We start from the raw sequence: 13,807 nt of genomic DNA, 5'->3' as shown, positions 1-13,807 counted from the left end.
CCAACCCCCTGCCCCTCCCTCTTCCCAAGACCCCCTTCCTTGACCCCATTCTGCTTCGGGGCCTTCTATCCTTGGGCACGTGTCTCGCTGGGACCACTACCTGCCTCCCACCGTCCTTAGCCCTCTCCTCTTGGGGACCTCCCCTCCCCCATTTGCTGCCCTCCCAAGCCTTCCCACCCTCATACCTACTCTTCTAGGACCTTCTAACTGCACCTCATCTTCCCCTCAGGATCCCCTCATCCCCCACCTCTCACTCTCTCCCCGCAGACGTGCCCCCTTGATCCCCTCTCCAGGAGACTGCTGCAACTTTAGCCTCTTTCTCCTCTGGCCCCCAGTCGCTACCTTATCACGTCCCCTCTCTGCTTAGGACCTTCACCTGGGCAGGGGCCGGTGGAGCTTCTCCCTAGCACCCTTAGCCTCTTTCACTACATCCTGCTCTGTCCGGGACCCCCTTCTGTGACCTCTCTTCACTTAGAACCCCCATCCCTGTCTCCTCACCTCATGGGATCCCGCAATCCCAGACCCCCCAGTCCTAGGGGCCTCCTGTCTGGAACCTCTCCTTCTCTTTGCCTCGGCGTTTTCCAACTCCCCATCAGTCCTGGGGAGCCCGTGACCCAGGCTCTGTCCAGGGTTCCGCCCCCATTTCCAAGCCCCCACCTGCATGGGCTCTTCCTTCTCTCCGGCCAGGGGCCCAGCCAGTCTCTCTCCTGGACTCTGGGTCCTGGTGCCCATGGTGCCCCCTCACCCACCCGCCCCGTCCTGTCTCTCTGCCACTCCCATCCTCCCCCCCCCTCCCCGCCCCCACCCCTGCCGCTCCCCCGGCGCTCCGGCCCCTTCTCCCCGCCCGGCTCCTCGCAGCCTCGGGCCTTGCTTTCTGGAAGAGACTTTCTCAGGGTGAGGAAATCCCCTGGGGAGAGCCCAGATGGGAAAGGGGATGGGGGAAGGGAGCCACAGGGCTGCCCCTCAGCCCCCTCCCCACGCCCTCCCCAGCTGGGAGCTGCAGTCGAGCCTCCGCAGAGCCCCATTGCTATGCGCCTCACATCCCAAGTCCCGGCCGCGCAGCCGCCAGACAGGAACTCGGGCTCCAGCGGCAGCTGGGAATAGCCAGAGTCGCTTCCCTCCCGGTCCAGGCAGCAGGCAGCAGGCAGCATCCTCTCCCCGCTAAAACCTCCCCCAACCCCGCAGTGGCCAGGATCAGCCCCTCCCTCTTCCTGTCTCCTTTCTGCTTCTAACGTGCACCTCCTTTCCCCTCCCCATCTTCCTCCCGCTCTTCCCCGGGTCTCCTCTAATCCTGGCACTTGAGTGTTCAAACACACACTCAGAAAGGAGGGACAGAGAGCGAAGCAGCCAAGAGGTAAGAGGGAGACATTCAGACAAGGCAGGGAAGGGTGGGAGCCAGAGAGACAGAGGCACAGCCGGAAAGAGAGAGGGGGACCCCACTCCCAAACAGACCCACAATTGGGGCGCATCACCAGGGAGCCAGACCTACACCGAGTTACTCAATTTCCAAAAGAAAGGAAAGTAGGGGAGGGACGGGAACACACATCATCCTCACACAGAGCAAGGGACCAGGCAAGGCAGAGAGACACAGGGAACCGCTGACTCTGGAGCATATGGGGAGAGACCCAGGGCACAGGTGAGAAGGAGCCAGAGGGCACTCCAGCACCCGAGATGTGCAGGGGGCGACCAGAGGCGCGGCGCCCAACTTGCCAGAGAGAGTCAGCCATCAGTGGGGGGCAGGAAGGAGAGTGTGAGAAAGACACAGAGGCATGTGTAGGCAGAGGTGCACACGTGCGTGGGCGCACACGCACAAACACACACACACAGAGTCACTCACTCGCAGCCAGAGACCCAGATGTGGAATCAGAGAGACCCAGTTACGAACTTGGCTTCGGAACCCAGAGTCAGAGAGAAAGACCTGGACGCGCAGAGACACACGCAGTCCCTCAAACACAGAGACACGGAGGGAGAGACAAAGAGCACCTCCTGGAGAGACGCCCTGCCAGGGAGGCCCTCACTCCTGGTCGCCCTGTGACCTCACACTCACAGAGACTCAAAGAGGTGTCACGGAGACATCGAGAGGCACGGAGGTGGCCTCAGAGCTCTGAAGATGCAGCCCCACGTGTTGCTGGTACATTCTCAGATCCCAGCGTGAGGGGTCTCTGCGTGTGCTGGAGGGACCCCAGCAGCCGCCCTGCATCCTTCCCAGAATCAGTTGGGAGAGTGCTCCCGGCGTCAGAGGGCTCCAGCAGAATTAAGACGTCAGGTATCAGAGGGCCATTGACACGTCTCAGGAAAATGGAGCCAGGGCCCAGCGTGCGCATGCAGGCGCACGGAGGCCAGGTGGAGAGAGGCAGGTCTCCAGGCGAGGTGCTGTGGGGCACGGCCAGAGTGGGGGGGCGGGGAAGTGCTGAGTCCTCAGACGCTTCCGGCACCCCGGCTGCTCTTCTCGACACCCCCATGGCTCACCTGTGTCCTCTGATAGGACAGTGCACCCTCTCTTTATCACACCCTCCGCATCCTACTTCCCTTCCCCGACCTCTCTGGCTGGGCATCTGTCCTAAGGTGTCACCTGGACCTCGTGCCTCTCTCTCTGCACCTCCATCTCCCACCGCTCTCCCCTCGGGCTGCCCCGTCACCCCGCCCCCCAGCCCAGTGCCTGCTGGTCTCCGCTCCTCTGTCTACCCTTGCTTCCTCTTCCACTTCTTTCCAGCCACGCTCGCTCCCTGCACTCTCTTCTCCGTTCCTCTGTTGTCACTCTCCCTCACCTCCAGCCATCTGTTTCCACCCGGCCCTCTGTCTTCCTTCCTCCTCCTCTTCCTTTTTCCCTGCACTCGCCCTCCCCACAGCCCTGAGCACGTACACTGGTGTCCTGTGGACCGCGCGTGTTATTTCCCCCCACTGCTTCCAAAGTGTTTAATGTGTTGCCAACTTTTTTTTAAAAATTAGCAATTTCACATAAAAACTCATTCACATCACAAGAAAAAAGTGTGTAACTCTGCGTGGTGATTGGTAACTAGACTTCTTGTGGTGATCATTTGGCACATATTGAATTATTGTGTTGTACACTTAAAGCTAATATAATGTTATATTCAATTATATCTCAAAATTCCAGATTATCAGCTTCTTTTGAATAATTCTCCCCCTGGGGTAGCAGTGCCCTGTGCTCAGGTACCCCAAGGGCCAACCCTCCCTACACGGTCCTTACCTGCTTCATCCACCTTTCTTACCTGCCCAGCACTATAGTCGGCTGAGTTTTCCACCTCTGCTATTTTCTCTTCTCTTTCCTCTCCAGGTGGTTCTTCCCACCTCTCCCACCCCACCCCCCATCACTCTCTCCACACTCCTACCCTTGATTTTCTTCCAGAATCAGAGCCCCTTTGCCAGGGGCATCTGCATCATTCTTCGGGGCAGTTTGGCCCCAGCTCTGGGCCTCCCCGGAGCCAGGGCCTGCCTCTCTGCCACACCAAGGGCAGAAAGACTCTTAAGACCACCAGGCTTCAGAGCACACACAAGTTCTGTTGCAGCCCATCCTTGGTTGCCTGACAGCCAGGGTGGGCCCCAGACCCCACCCTTGTCCCCCATGGGTCAGATTGCAGCCCACAGGCAGGGGTGGGTTTCCCTGTGTGTTGAAGGGAGGGCAGGTACACGGTTGAAAGTTCACCTGGTCCCAGTGCAGGTCTCAGAGGACATGAGGCTACGTTCCGGGGGAGGAGAGGCTTCACTTGGTCTCATCTCCGGGTCAGGGTGCAGGTGACAGGGGTCCCCTTTGTGTCGTGACAGTGCTCAGCCCCACCATCAGTTCCTCCACCATCACCCTTGGCAGGGTGTAGGGAGAATGTCTGTGTTTCCTGTCTGGCAGAGTGTAGAAGCCTCCTCATCCCTGAGTTTAGGAACCCTCCATCTTTGCTGGGGAGAAACCCCCTTTGCCGTCCCTTCCCAGTCCGTGAGAGTGGGGTGACTCTGCCGGAGAGGGGGTGGCAGGAGAGTAAAAAGAGTGCCACGATGCCCCCTTGTTGCCTGGAAACCTACATGCAACTGTTGTCATGGCAGGTGGAGGGGAGGGGCTGCTTCTGAGGCCTGGGAGATGGGCTGGTATGGCCCCTGCAGGCAGAAGTCCATCCCAGGGGGCGGCTGTGTCCTCAAGAGGGCTGCAGAGAGTGAGAACGCTGGGTCTTGGTGGGGGTGTTGAGAAGCCTGTGTATGACCCAGATGGCAAGCAGAGAGGGAGCGAGGTAGGGCTGGGGCAGCGACCCAGGCCACTCCCTTCCTGTCTCAGCTGTGTCCCCCTGAACCCCTCAGCCCACACTCCTGTCAGAGTGTTGAGCTTAGGCCCCAGAGCTCTTGTTCAAACACTGTGACAAAGGTCAGAAAGCAGTGGCAGCCCCAACTCTCCCAGAGGGGCAACCCCAGGCGGTAAACGCGGAGATTTGCTGTCCACTCGCCTGGAACCCTCAAACACAGTGCCGGAGATAATGATGACAAGAGCTGACATTCATTAGTGCTTACCCTGGGCCAGGCTCTGTGCTGGTGATTCCATGTGGATTGGTTCTGTTTTCTCCTCACAGGAGTCCTGGGAGGGAGGCACGATCATCATGCTTATTTGACAAAAGGGGGAACTGATGCGGGAGAGATGAGGTCCCTTGCCCGAGATCACCAAGGTAGAAGTGGCAGAGCTGGGACTGCAAACCTGGGCACTGGCCACTCTGCAGCTTGCCTCCCCCAGCTGAGATCACTGCTTTCCAAAGGGGGAAACAGAGAGGGCAACATGCTGGCCCATCAGGCCCTCCGAGTGGAAATTAGGATTGTTAATAATAACAATAATCAGATTGTTAAGAATAACAGGTTCAGAAGATTAGAGTTTAAAAGAGATATCGGAGTTCTGGTAACTCACAGGCTCCTGGCCTCTCAGTCTTGTTTATGCCCTTCAAACCCCAGAGGGGAGAGGACATACCCAGGCCCATTCTCACGGCGGACTTTCCTTACCAGGGTGGGGGTGTCCAGTCCATGTCCAGCTGGGTCTGGGGGGAACAAAGATCCTTCAGGTGATTCTGTGGGTCCCCCACCAGTGATAAATGGGTGTTTTTGATCCAGCCAGAAACACTGGATTAACATAAGGGGGGGTGGGGGATGGAGTAAAAAGGAGGAAAAGATTTGTTCTTCTGACCCAGTGAGAATAAATGATAACTGTTATTAATGATTTATTACTGATGACACTGTCACTGAAGTGCCCAACACTGGACAGGTAATGACACCAAGCTAGGTGTCACTACCTTCACAGACAGAGCCTGGTGGGCCGGAGGGGGACACAGCGAGAAAGCGGCGGGTCAGAGGGTAAACCCAGGTCTCCCTGACACCCTTGCCCTTTGCACCTGTCCATCCTTCCTCAAGTGACAGCGTGACACTCTCCAGGAGGAGGAGGAGAGTCACAGTCATAGAAGAGGTTTTTTGTTTGTTTGCTTGTTTGTTTGCGGTACGCGGGCCTCTCCCTGTTGTGGCCTCTCCCGTTGCGGAGCACAGGCTCCGGACGCGCAGGCTCAGCGGCCATGGCTCACAGGCCCAGCGGCTCCGCGGCATGTGGGATCCTCCCGGACCGGGGCACGAACCCGTGTCCCCTGCATCGGCAGGCGGACTCTCAACCACCGCGCCACCAGGGAAGCCCATAGAAGAGTTTTATTGAGACCTTTCTATGAGCCAGGCACTGTGCTCAGCAACGTCACAGATATTGGGACCAGTGACCCCCCCACCATCCGAGGAGGTCGATTAGCTATTTTCCTCATTTTACAGATGAGCCAACTGAGGCCATGAGAGGCGATGTCCCCTTTCCAAGGCCCCATGTCTAATACGAGTGACAGTCGAGGTTCTCACCCCGGTCTGCATCCCCTCCCAGCGCACCCCTAGACAGGGCGGGGGAGGGGAGGGTTCATTACTCATCTGGAAGTGGAACGTGGGAGCGGATTGCACACTTAGGGCACCCTTGACTCCTTGCTCCACGACCAGCATCCCTGGGAAGTGTGGGATCTTGGCCTGGTCCTGGATCCACCAAATCAGAATCTGCACTCTCACAAAGCCCCCAGCTCATCTGGACGCCGCCGACGTCTAGGGAACACTGATCCCGTTCAAGGAGTTCTCAGCTTGTGGTTACTTTCAGTAGAACCCCCCCTTTTTTAAAGAGTAGTACTTCTGCACGCCCTGAGATGGAAAACAGATGGCAGCATTGCCCTTCCAGGGGACAGGGAGGGGAGCACGGGGGCGGGAGGCCACAGTCAGGCTGGCTCACACTAGGGCCCTCCCCATCTGCAAACTCACCCCCGTGCACCCCTGCGAAGCCTTGGCAATAACCGCTGTTTGGAAAACCGCCAGTACCAGGCTAGGTCCTAGCTCTCTCCCTGGGTGGATTCAATTCAGCGGCGGTGTTAGGCCGCCCCACCTCCCAGAGTCACACAGTATAGGGGGCCTGGATGTTCAGCTTCCTTCCGTCTCTTGGTTCCTGCCCGGGTCCGGGCGGTCATGGGTACAACAAGGACTCAGGACCTCACCATGCCTCAGTGTGCCCTTCCGTGAAGTGGAACCGCTGTCGTTCCTCCCCTGTGGGTCCAAGGCTGCCTCAGCAGAGGCCTGGCACAGAGCAGGCTTCATATGACAAAGGCAGAGCCAGGCTGGCTTGCGTGCCCTACTCTCAGTTGAGTTTGTTTCTCTCGCTTTGATCTCCTTCCAAGTCCTTCCAGAATCCTGGGAGAGCCCTGTGAGCTTGTTGGGCAGAGCCTCTGAGCAGAGGAGCCCAAGCTCTGGGGACTCAGAACTGGTTCCAAGCGGGACAGAGGCTGAACTGGGAGGCACAGGGATGGCCATACCACGCTGTCCGATACAGTAACCACTACGGCCACAGCCATGTGTGGCCATCGACATTTAGATTAATTTAAAGAGGGACTTCCCTGGCAGTCCAGTGGTTAAGACTCTGAGCTTCCACTGCGGGGGGCACGGGTTCGATCCCTGGTCGGGGAACTTAAGAACCTGCGTGCTGCAGGACGCAGCCAAAAAAAAAAATTCTCGATTAAAGTAAGTCAGCAATTCAGCTCTTCATTCACACCACGTGGCAAGTGCTTGATGGCCACATATGCTGGCGGCCACCATACCCGACGGTGCTGATAGCACTTCCACAGTGGGGGACAGCGACCCACTCAAATACTGAACCGGTTCCACACCGGCTGGCAAACAGCTGCTGTTCTCCCCCCACCCCCTGCCTTCCCAGCCCTTTGTCATATGCTACCTGTTATCAATTCCCATTTCTCAGACGAAGAAACGGGGACAGCAAGCTATGGTTCCCAGCAGAAAATTGGCAGCAGCCTGGGACTGGAGCGGGTTTGCTGCTTTCCCCACTCACCAGGCAGACTTCGAGTCCCAGCTCACATTTGCCGGTCACTTGCTGACCAGACCATCTTCTGGCGGCCCAGAGAGGGGGAGGGCCTGGCCCAAGGTAACACAGCCAGCAACCGATGGCACCCAGGCTGCGGGTCCCTCCACCACCCGTAGCATCTGGGGTGCTGGCATGAGCGGGTTCGCCACCTACAAGCAAAGGCTGGACCGCTCCAATCTCCTCTCCCCAGCCTTCTTCCCTGCCCTCTCCCCCTTCCTGGCTTTAAGAATTTGACCCCCAAATCTGTAAGAAGAACCTGCCCCCCTCCTCTGCCTCATCTCCAAGTTCTGCCACTTTTTGCAAATTGGCAGCATCTTTTCATCCTTTTCCTCCTCGCCATCCCTGTGGCCCCGGCCCCAGACTCATCCTCGCCCCCTGGACCTTTGGCCCAGCTCCTGCCCGGCCTCAGTCTCTCCCAAGAGTCCACTCAGAGGGGTCTTTCCAACCCAGAGCTGACCCTGCCCCTCTCCTGTCACAGCCTCCCACCCTCGGCTCCCAGCACCCCCGCCTCTCAGCCCGCTGTGGCGCAGGACGTCTTTGTAACCGAGCTGGACTCTGCAGACCCCCGACCCCCATCTGCCTCTCTGGCCCCCAGGCCTTTACACACAGGGGTCCCTCTGCCTGACGCGCCCTTCTTCACCCGCATGCCTCCCGCAGACGTTCCAGGGCCTCCACCCTGTGCTCACCTTCTCACTCAGCCTTTGTAGGTCTCCCCTCTGGACCACTAACTCCCCAAAGACAAAGGCAGGTCTCCTGTGCCCCGGCGCCCCCGGCGCCCCCGGCGCCGGCAGGGAATCCAGCGGTAGGGGGCGCTCGCTCGCTCCTTCATTCTGCGGGTATTGATGAGGCTCTGTAGGAGCCGGGCGCATCCTAGGCACCTGGGATGCAGCCAGACAGACAAACTCCCTGCCTGGGGAGCTCACCTTCTAGTGGGGAGACAGAAATAGGCAGGACCAGGCGTTATCCATCATAGGACGTCGAGCCAGCTGATGAGAGGGTTGGGGAGGAAAGGAAGAGAAGTGTAAGCGACGGGCTGGGGGGCGGGGGGCAAAGAAACCCCCCCGGAGGTGGCATGGAACAGAGTCCAGAACGGAGGCAGAGAGAGCAACGCAGACCCAAGGAGGACGGCTCCAGGCAGAGGGAAACAGCAAGGGCAAAGGCCCTGAGGTGGGAACGTGCCTGGTGTGTGTGGGCGGAGACTCGGGGAGGTGGAGTCACCAGTAAATATTTGTTAAATGAACATATGAAAGACCAAATAAATGACCCGTCAGTGCTTCTCGGTCGGGAGTTGGGGGCAAGTCATCTCTCCCCAGCCCACCCCTGCCTCAGGAAGCTTGGGCAAGTCCTGAGCTGAGCCCCCAACTCTGTTTCCTCCGCAGCAGCTATGAGGGGCCTGAGCCACCCTTTTCCCAGGGTGATTCTATCTCAAAAGTTAGCGGACTGTCAATTCTCGGGGCTTTGGGGTTGCTTTTATTTTAAAAGCAGTCAGGACACGGACCGGCTCAGAGGGACACACGTGTGAAGTTGTTTCATCCACCCCTGAAGCCTGTGCTCCCTGTACCCTCCCCCTCTTCCCCCCACCTTAACAGCTCCGGGCCATGCCCGTATGACAGACATCCAGAGAGAGAAGTGTTCATCTCTCCCTGGCTTTGATGTCTCTCCACCCTCCTGGCTCCAGGCTCCACTTCCGCCCCAGTCCCTCACAGTTGGGAAGTTCTTCTTTAGATCTAACCTCCATCCCTCTTGCTGCGATGGCAGTCAATTTCCTATCTTTTCTCTCACCTCCTGAACTTCCCCCAGAAAAAAATGAGTACGCCTGACTGGAATGTTCCCTGCCTCCCTTTTCTCCTCACCCCGCCTCTCCTGGGCCCCTGAGTTTCCGATCTGCCATCTGCCTGAATCCTCTCAGGCACGATGCCCGAGATCTCTCAGAACTTGGGGAGGACGGTGAAGCTGGTGAGGCCTCGGCCCCTCGCCTCGAGTGCCTGGTCCTCCGTGCCTCCGCCTTCCCCTGGATCTCTGCTCGCTTTCTAGCTTCCTCTGTTCCCCCTTAAAGCCTCTCTCCCTCTTGCTTGCCACCTCACAGGGCTCGTGTTGGTCTCTGACTCTGTTTCTCTCTCTTGCTGTGTCTCTGCCCCTTTCTGCCTTTCACACCTCTTCTCTCTGGGGCCTCTTGCATCTCTGTGTCTGCTTCGGTCCCTTGCACCAGGTGGGCGTGGAGGACCCTCATGTTGAGGCTTCTCCCAGGGCCCTGGGGTGAGAGAGGCAGTGTGCTGACCTGGCCCAGGGCTGGGCCTTGGGTTCCAATCCCAGCTGCCCCGTACCCAGGCTGTGTGACCATCAGCCAGTACCTTCAGCCCTCAGGATCTGCTTCTCCATCTGGAAAATGGACACAGGGACAATGCCTTCCTCCTAGGGCCGCGGGGAGAAGCCAGCATCTGGAGACGAGGGCACGGCTAAGCATGGCCCTAGGCCCGTAGTGAATGCTCAACAGAGATTCCCGTCCCTATCAGGGCCGAACCGTGGCCAATGAGGGTCACAGAAGGCAGGTCACAATTCAACAGGCCCCCAGGAGACCTCCAAGGGGATTGTTCCTGCTATCATGACAAGCTTGAGCGGCTCTGGGGCCCCTCGGCTCTGGGGAGGCTGACCAGGGAGGGGCCACTTCCCAGCTGTGTGTTTAGCCTTGAGCAAGTGACTTTGCCTCTCTGTGCCTCAGCTTCCCTGTCTGTGAAGTGGGGGTAAGAGCAGTCCCCTGTCAGAGGGCCAATGGGAGAACTACAGTTAATGCAAGTCAAACTCCCGGGACTCTGCCCTGTCGGTGCCAGGTACACGGTAGACATTACCATTACTGGTGGTGGGGTTATTCAAGGAGTCGGTATGAGTCAGGCATGTACACAGCCCCTGGCTTTGAGAACATGCTCAGAAGAAGAGGGTTAGCCAGCACCCCTATTAGCTGCGTTGGAGGGCTGTAGCTGGGGCCAGGTGTCCCCTCGGCGCAAAGCCATATCCAGGAATGTAGCCCACACAGGTGGCATCTGAGGTGTGGCTCCCCTCAGGGCCTGCATTTAGTGGGGTGCACGCAGCTGCCCTGGGGACCTACGGTATAGTATCTGGGACCCTGCCAGCCAGATGGCGCCATGCTGTGGGTGCAGAAATTGAGCTGAAGGCAGTGTGTTGGCGGCGGCGGCGTATGGAGGTGCTGAGTCTGCCAGGCTGGCCTCCTAGGATGGGAGGGGACCCTCCTGGGATGGGAGGAGCCTCCTGGGATGGGAGGGGACCCTGGGGTCTGGACGTCTGTGGGGTGAGCCTGAGATGTGCAGCTGGGTGAGTGTGTCCTGGGCTGGGTGTGCAGAGAGGGGCATGTGGCCAAGCAGGTGCATCTCTGTGTGACTATAGGAGAGAAGGCGGGGAAACTGGGGAGGGATCTAAATGATGGCGCTGATAACTAATGCCTCCACCCGATGTTCACTGAGCACCTACCCTGTGCCAGGCACCATCGTAGGTGCTGGAAACCAAACTGTGCACAAAACAGATGCAGTCCCTGCCCTCGGGGAGCTTACACTCAAGTGTGTGGGCTTCTAAGAGGTCAGAGGGTAACAAATGCGATATAGACAAAGCAGAGAAGGTTCTGGTGTGGGGCAGGGGTGCTCTGAGATGCAAGGAGGCCTCACTGAAAAGACCTGAAGGGCAAAGACCTGAAGGAGGACAGGGACACCTGAGGATGAGTGGTCCAGGCAGAGGGAAGAGCATGTGCAAAGGCCCTGAGGCAGGACTGTGCGCACCATTACAGAAACAGTGAAGAGGCCAGTGTGGCCTGAGGTGGGTGGGTGGGCAGGGGAGGAGCAGCACATCCTGGGGAGAGGGGTCTGCTAAACCTCGGTGAAGTCTCTGCCCTTACACCCCATGAGACAGTGTGAGAGCTGTTTAGTGGAGGAGGAGCAGGATCTGACTTGGATGCTGTCAGGACCCCTCCAGCTGCCTGTGAGAACCGTCTGGGAGGGAGCGCGAGAGTCAAAGTGGGGAGACAACTGAGGAGGCAACTGTGATCATCTAGGGGAGATGGTGGCGGGGATGAGAAGTGGCCAGATCTGCATCTTTTGTAAGGAGAGAGCCATTTACTGAGCCAGTCCCCGAGTGGCCCCATGAGATAGATACTATTATTATCCCTGTTTCACAGCATTTTTCTGCAGCTCAGAAAAATGAAGTCACTGGCCTGAGGTCACACAGCAAACCAACAGCAGGTCCAGGACTGAAACCCAGGCCCCCTGGCACTTGATCAATGTGCTCTGTTATTGCTACTTGTCTTTTGGGGCCTGTGGATGTTGGGTTTGGAGGGTGGGGGTAGCATTAGTCAGCATCTACACCAGTGTCTGCACACAGTAGGGACGCAGAAAATATTTGTTGGATGGATGGATGGATTAAAATCGATGAATAGAATGGATGGAAGAGGCTGCCCTGCCCATTTTGCAGAAGTGTATCAGGAGGCAGATAGCAGGATATGGCTGAGGTCCAGGGGAGAGGGCTGCATCTGGGGACGGGTTTCTTTGTGGCATGAACAGGGGTTGGCCCTAGGCTGAAGGACTGGGGTGACGGTGACGTGGGCCCAGGTTCGCTGGTGTATCAGGGGTGGAGGTTACAGTGCCTGGCTGTGCGGTGTGGTGGGGGGCTTTGGGGGGCTCCTAGGGTCCTGGGGGAGCGCCTGCCTGCAGAGGAGCCCGCGCTAGGTTGTCTGCACTCGGGCTGGGGGGCAGGTGCACGAGGCGGGGGGTGGGTCAGCGCTGGCCCAGCCTGGTTATGCGGCCGATGAGATTGTCTGTGCCAGGAGGCCAGGCCTGGCACAGCCCAGACACCCCCCACCCCTTCCCTGGGCAGCCCAGCCTTCAACCTTCCTCCCCGGCTTCCCCGCCCTTCCCCGGCTGCCCAGAACCAATGGGTTAATTAGATAACAGAGCCTTTGATTAACGGGGGAGGGGGAGGCCTCCGGCGCTGGGAAGGGGGCGCTGGAGGAGGAGGGAGGAGGGAGGAGAGGCGCCCTCCCCGCTCAGGAGGCGAGAAAGGAGGAGGGAGGGGGTGGGGCGGGAGGGAGCTGAGGCACAGCTTGGCCCTGCACTGCCGTGTGACTAGAAATTGTAATCGCGGAGAGAGAGAGACAGACAGAGCCCAGCCGAGGGAGACGGAGACAGACAGACGGACAGACAGACAGAGAAGCCGACCGGGACGGGCTCCCCGACCTACCTGCGAGAGGGTGATGGGGACGGAGCCAGAGTGAGGAGGAGATGGAGAAGGAGTGGGGGGCCTGGTGGTCCCAAGGGTGGCGAGACAGTGAGGGGGGGCCTGAGGGGGGGGGCTGGGCGCAGAGGCAGAGGGGCAGGGAGAGAGCAGGGGGCTGAGGCCGGCGGGGTGGGGGGAGAGTGCAGGTAGAGGGTAAGAGACTGGACGAGGCGAGCAGGGAGGGCAGGAGGAGACAGTTGCTGCAGTGGCCTAGACGGGCCTGGGGGGGCGGGGTGGGAAGGGCGACAGGCGAGGAGGGGGGGGCGCGGGGAGACCCCAAAAGCCCCTGCGCCCCCCCCCAGCACAACCTCGACGGGAAGCCCTGGAGACCTGGGGAGGCAGATCCCCCGGCGGCTGGAGGCATGTGGAGGGGGGGACCTGGGGCGCAGGGAGAGGCCCAGCGGAAGCCGAGCCACTGGGGTGAGTGTCGCTCTGTGTGGGGGGAGACAAGGATGGAGATGGCGGAGGGTGACGAGGGAGGGGAGGAAGGCCCAGGCTCTGCAGAAGCCGTCCTGGTGGAGGTGGGGGGCGGTGGTGCGGGCTGGCAGCAGGCGAGATGGGGACCGAGGCGGAGGTAGAGACACAGCGGCGGCGGGTCTGGACCTGCGGTGGGCGCTGCGGGCTCCCACCGCCCGAGGGGCATCCCGGTCTGGGGGTTCCCCGGCCTCGAAGCCTGGCCCCCTTGGGCTGCGCCGGCCCTTGGCTCCGAGGGTGTGGGCTGGCGTATCACCAGTGTCTTGAGGTGGGAACAGGACCGGGACAGAGCGTAGAGCCCCCTGTCACCCAGGGGAACGCGAAGAGCCCAGCGCCCTCACAGGCCGCACAGATAGAGGCGCTCCCAGCCCCCAGCCCTCTAGGCAGAAAAATGAGTCTGGAGTGTAGACACAGGACCAACCCTCCCTCCGTCCCACCCCCATCTCTCTCTCTCTCTCTGTCTCTGTGTCTCCGTCTAGCTGTTGCTCTTCCCCTCACACATGCGTTCAGACACACAGACATGCGCACATGTCTTTTTATCTGAGTTAAAATGATGTTGGAAACCGCGGGAGGGAGCGTGTGCGCGTGCGCGTGCGTGTGCGGGGCGGTGGGGAGGTCCGGCGGGCCTGTGTCCGCGGGTCT

The sequence above is a fragment of the Hyperoodon ampullatus genome (genome assembly GCF_949752795.1).
Source record: "Hyperoodon ampullatus genome assembly, chromosome: 18".
Lineage (NCBI taxonomy): Eukaryota > Metazoa > Chordata > Mammalia > Artiodactyla > Ziphiidae > Hyperoodon > Hyperoodon ampullatus.
This window is presented reverse-complemented; position numbering follows the sequence as displayed.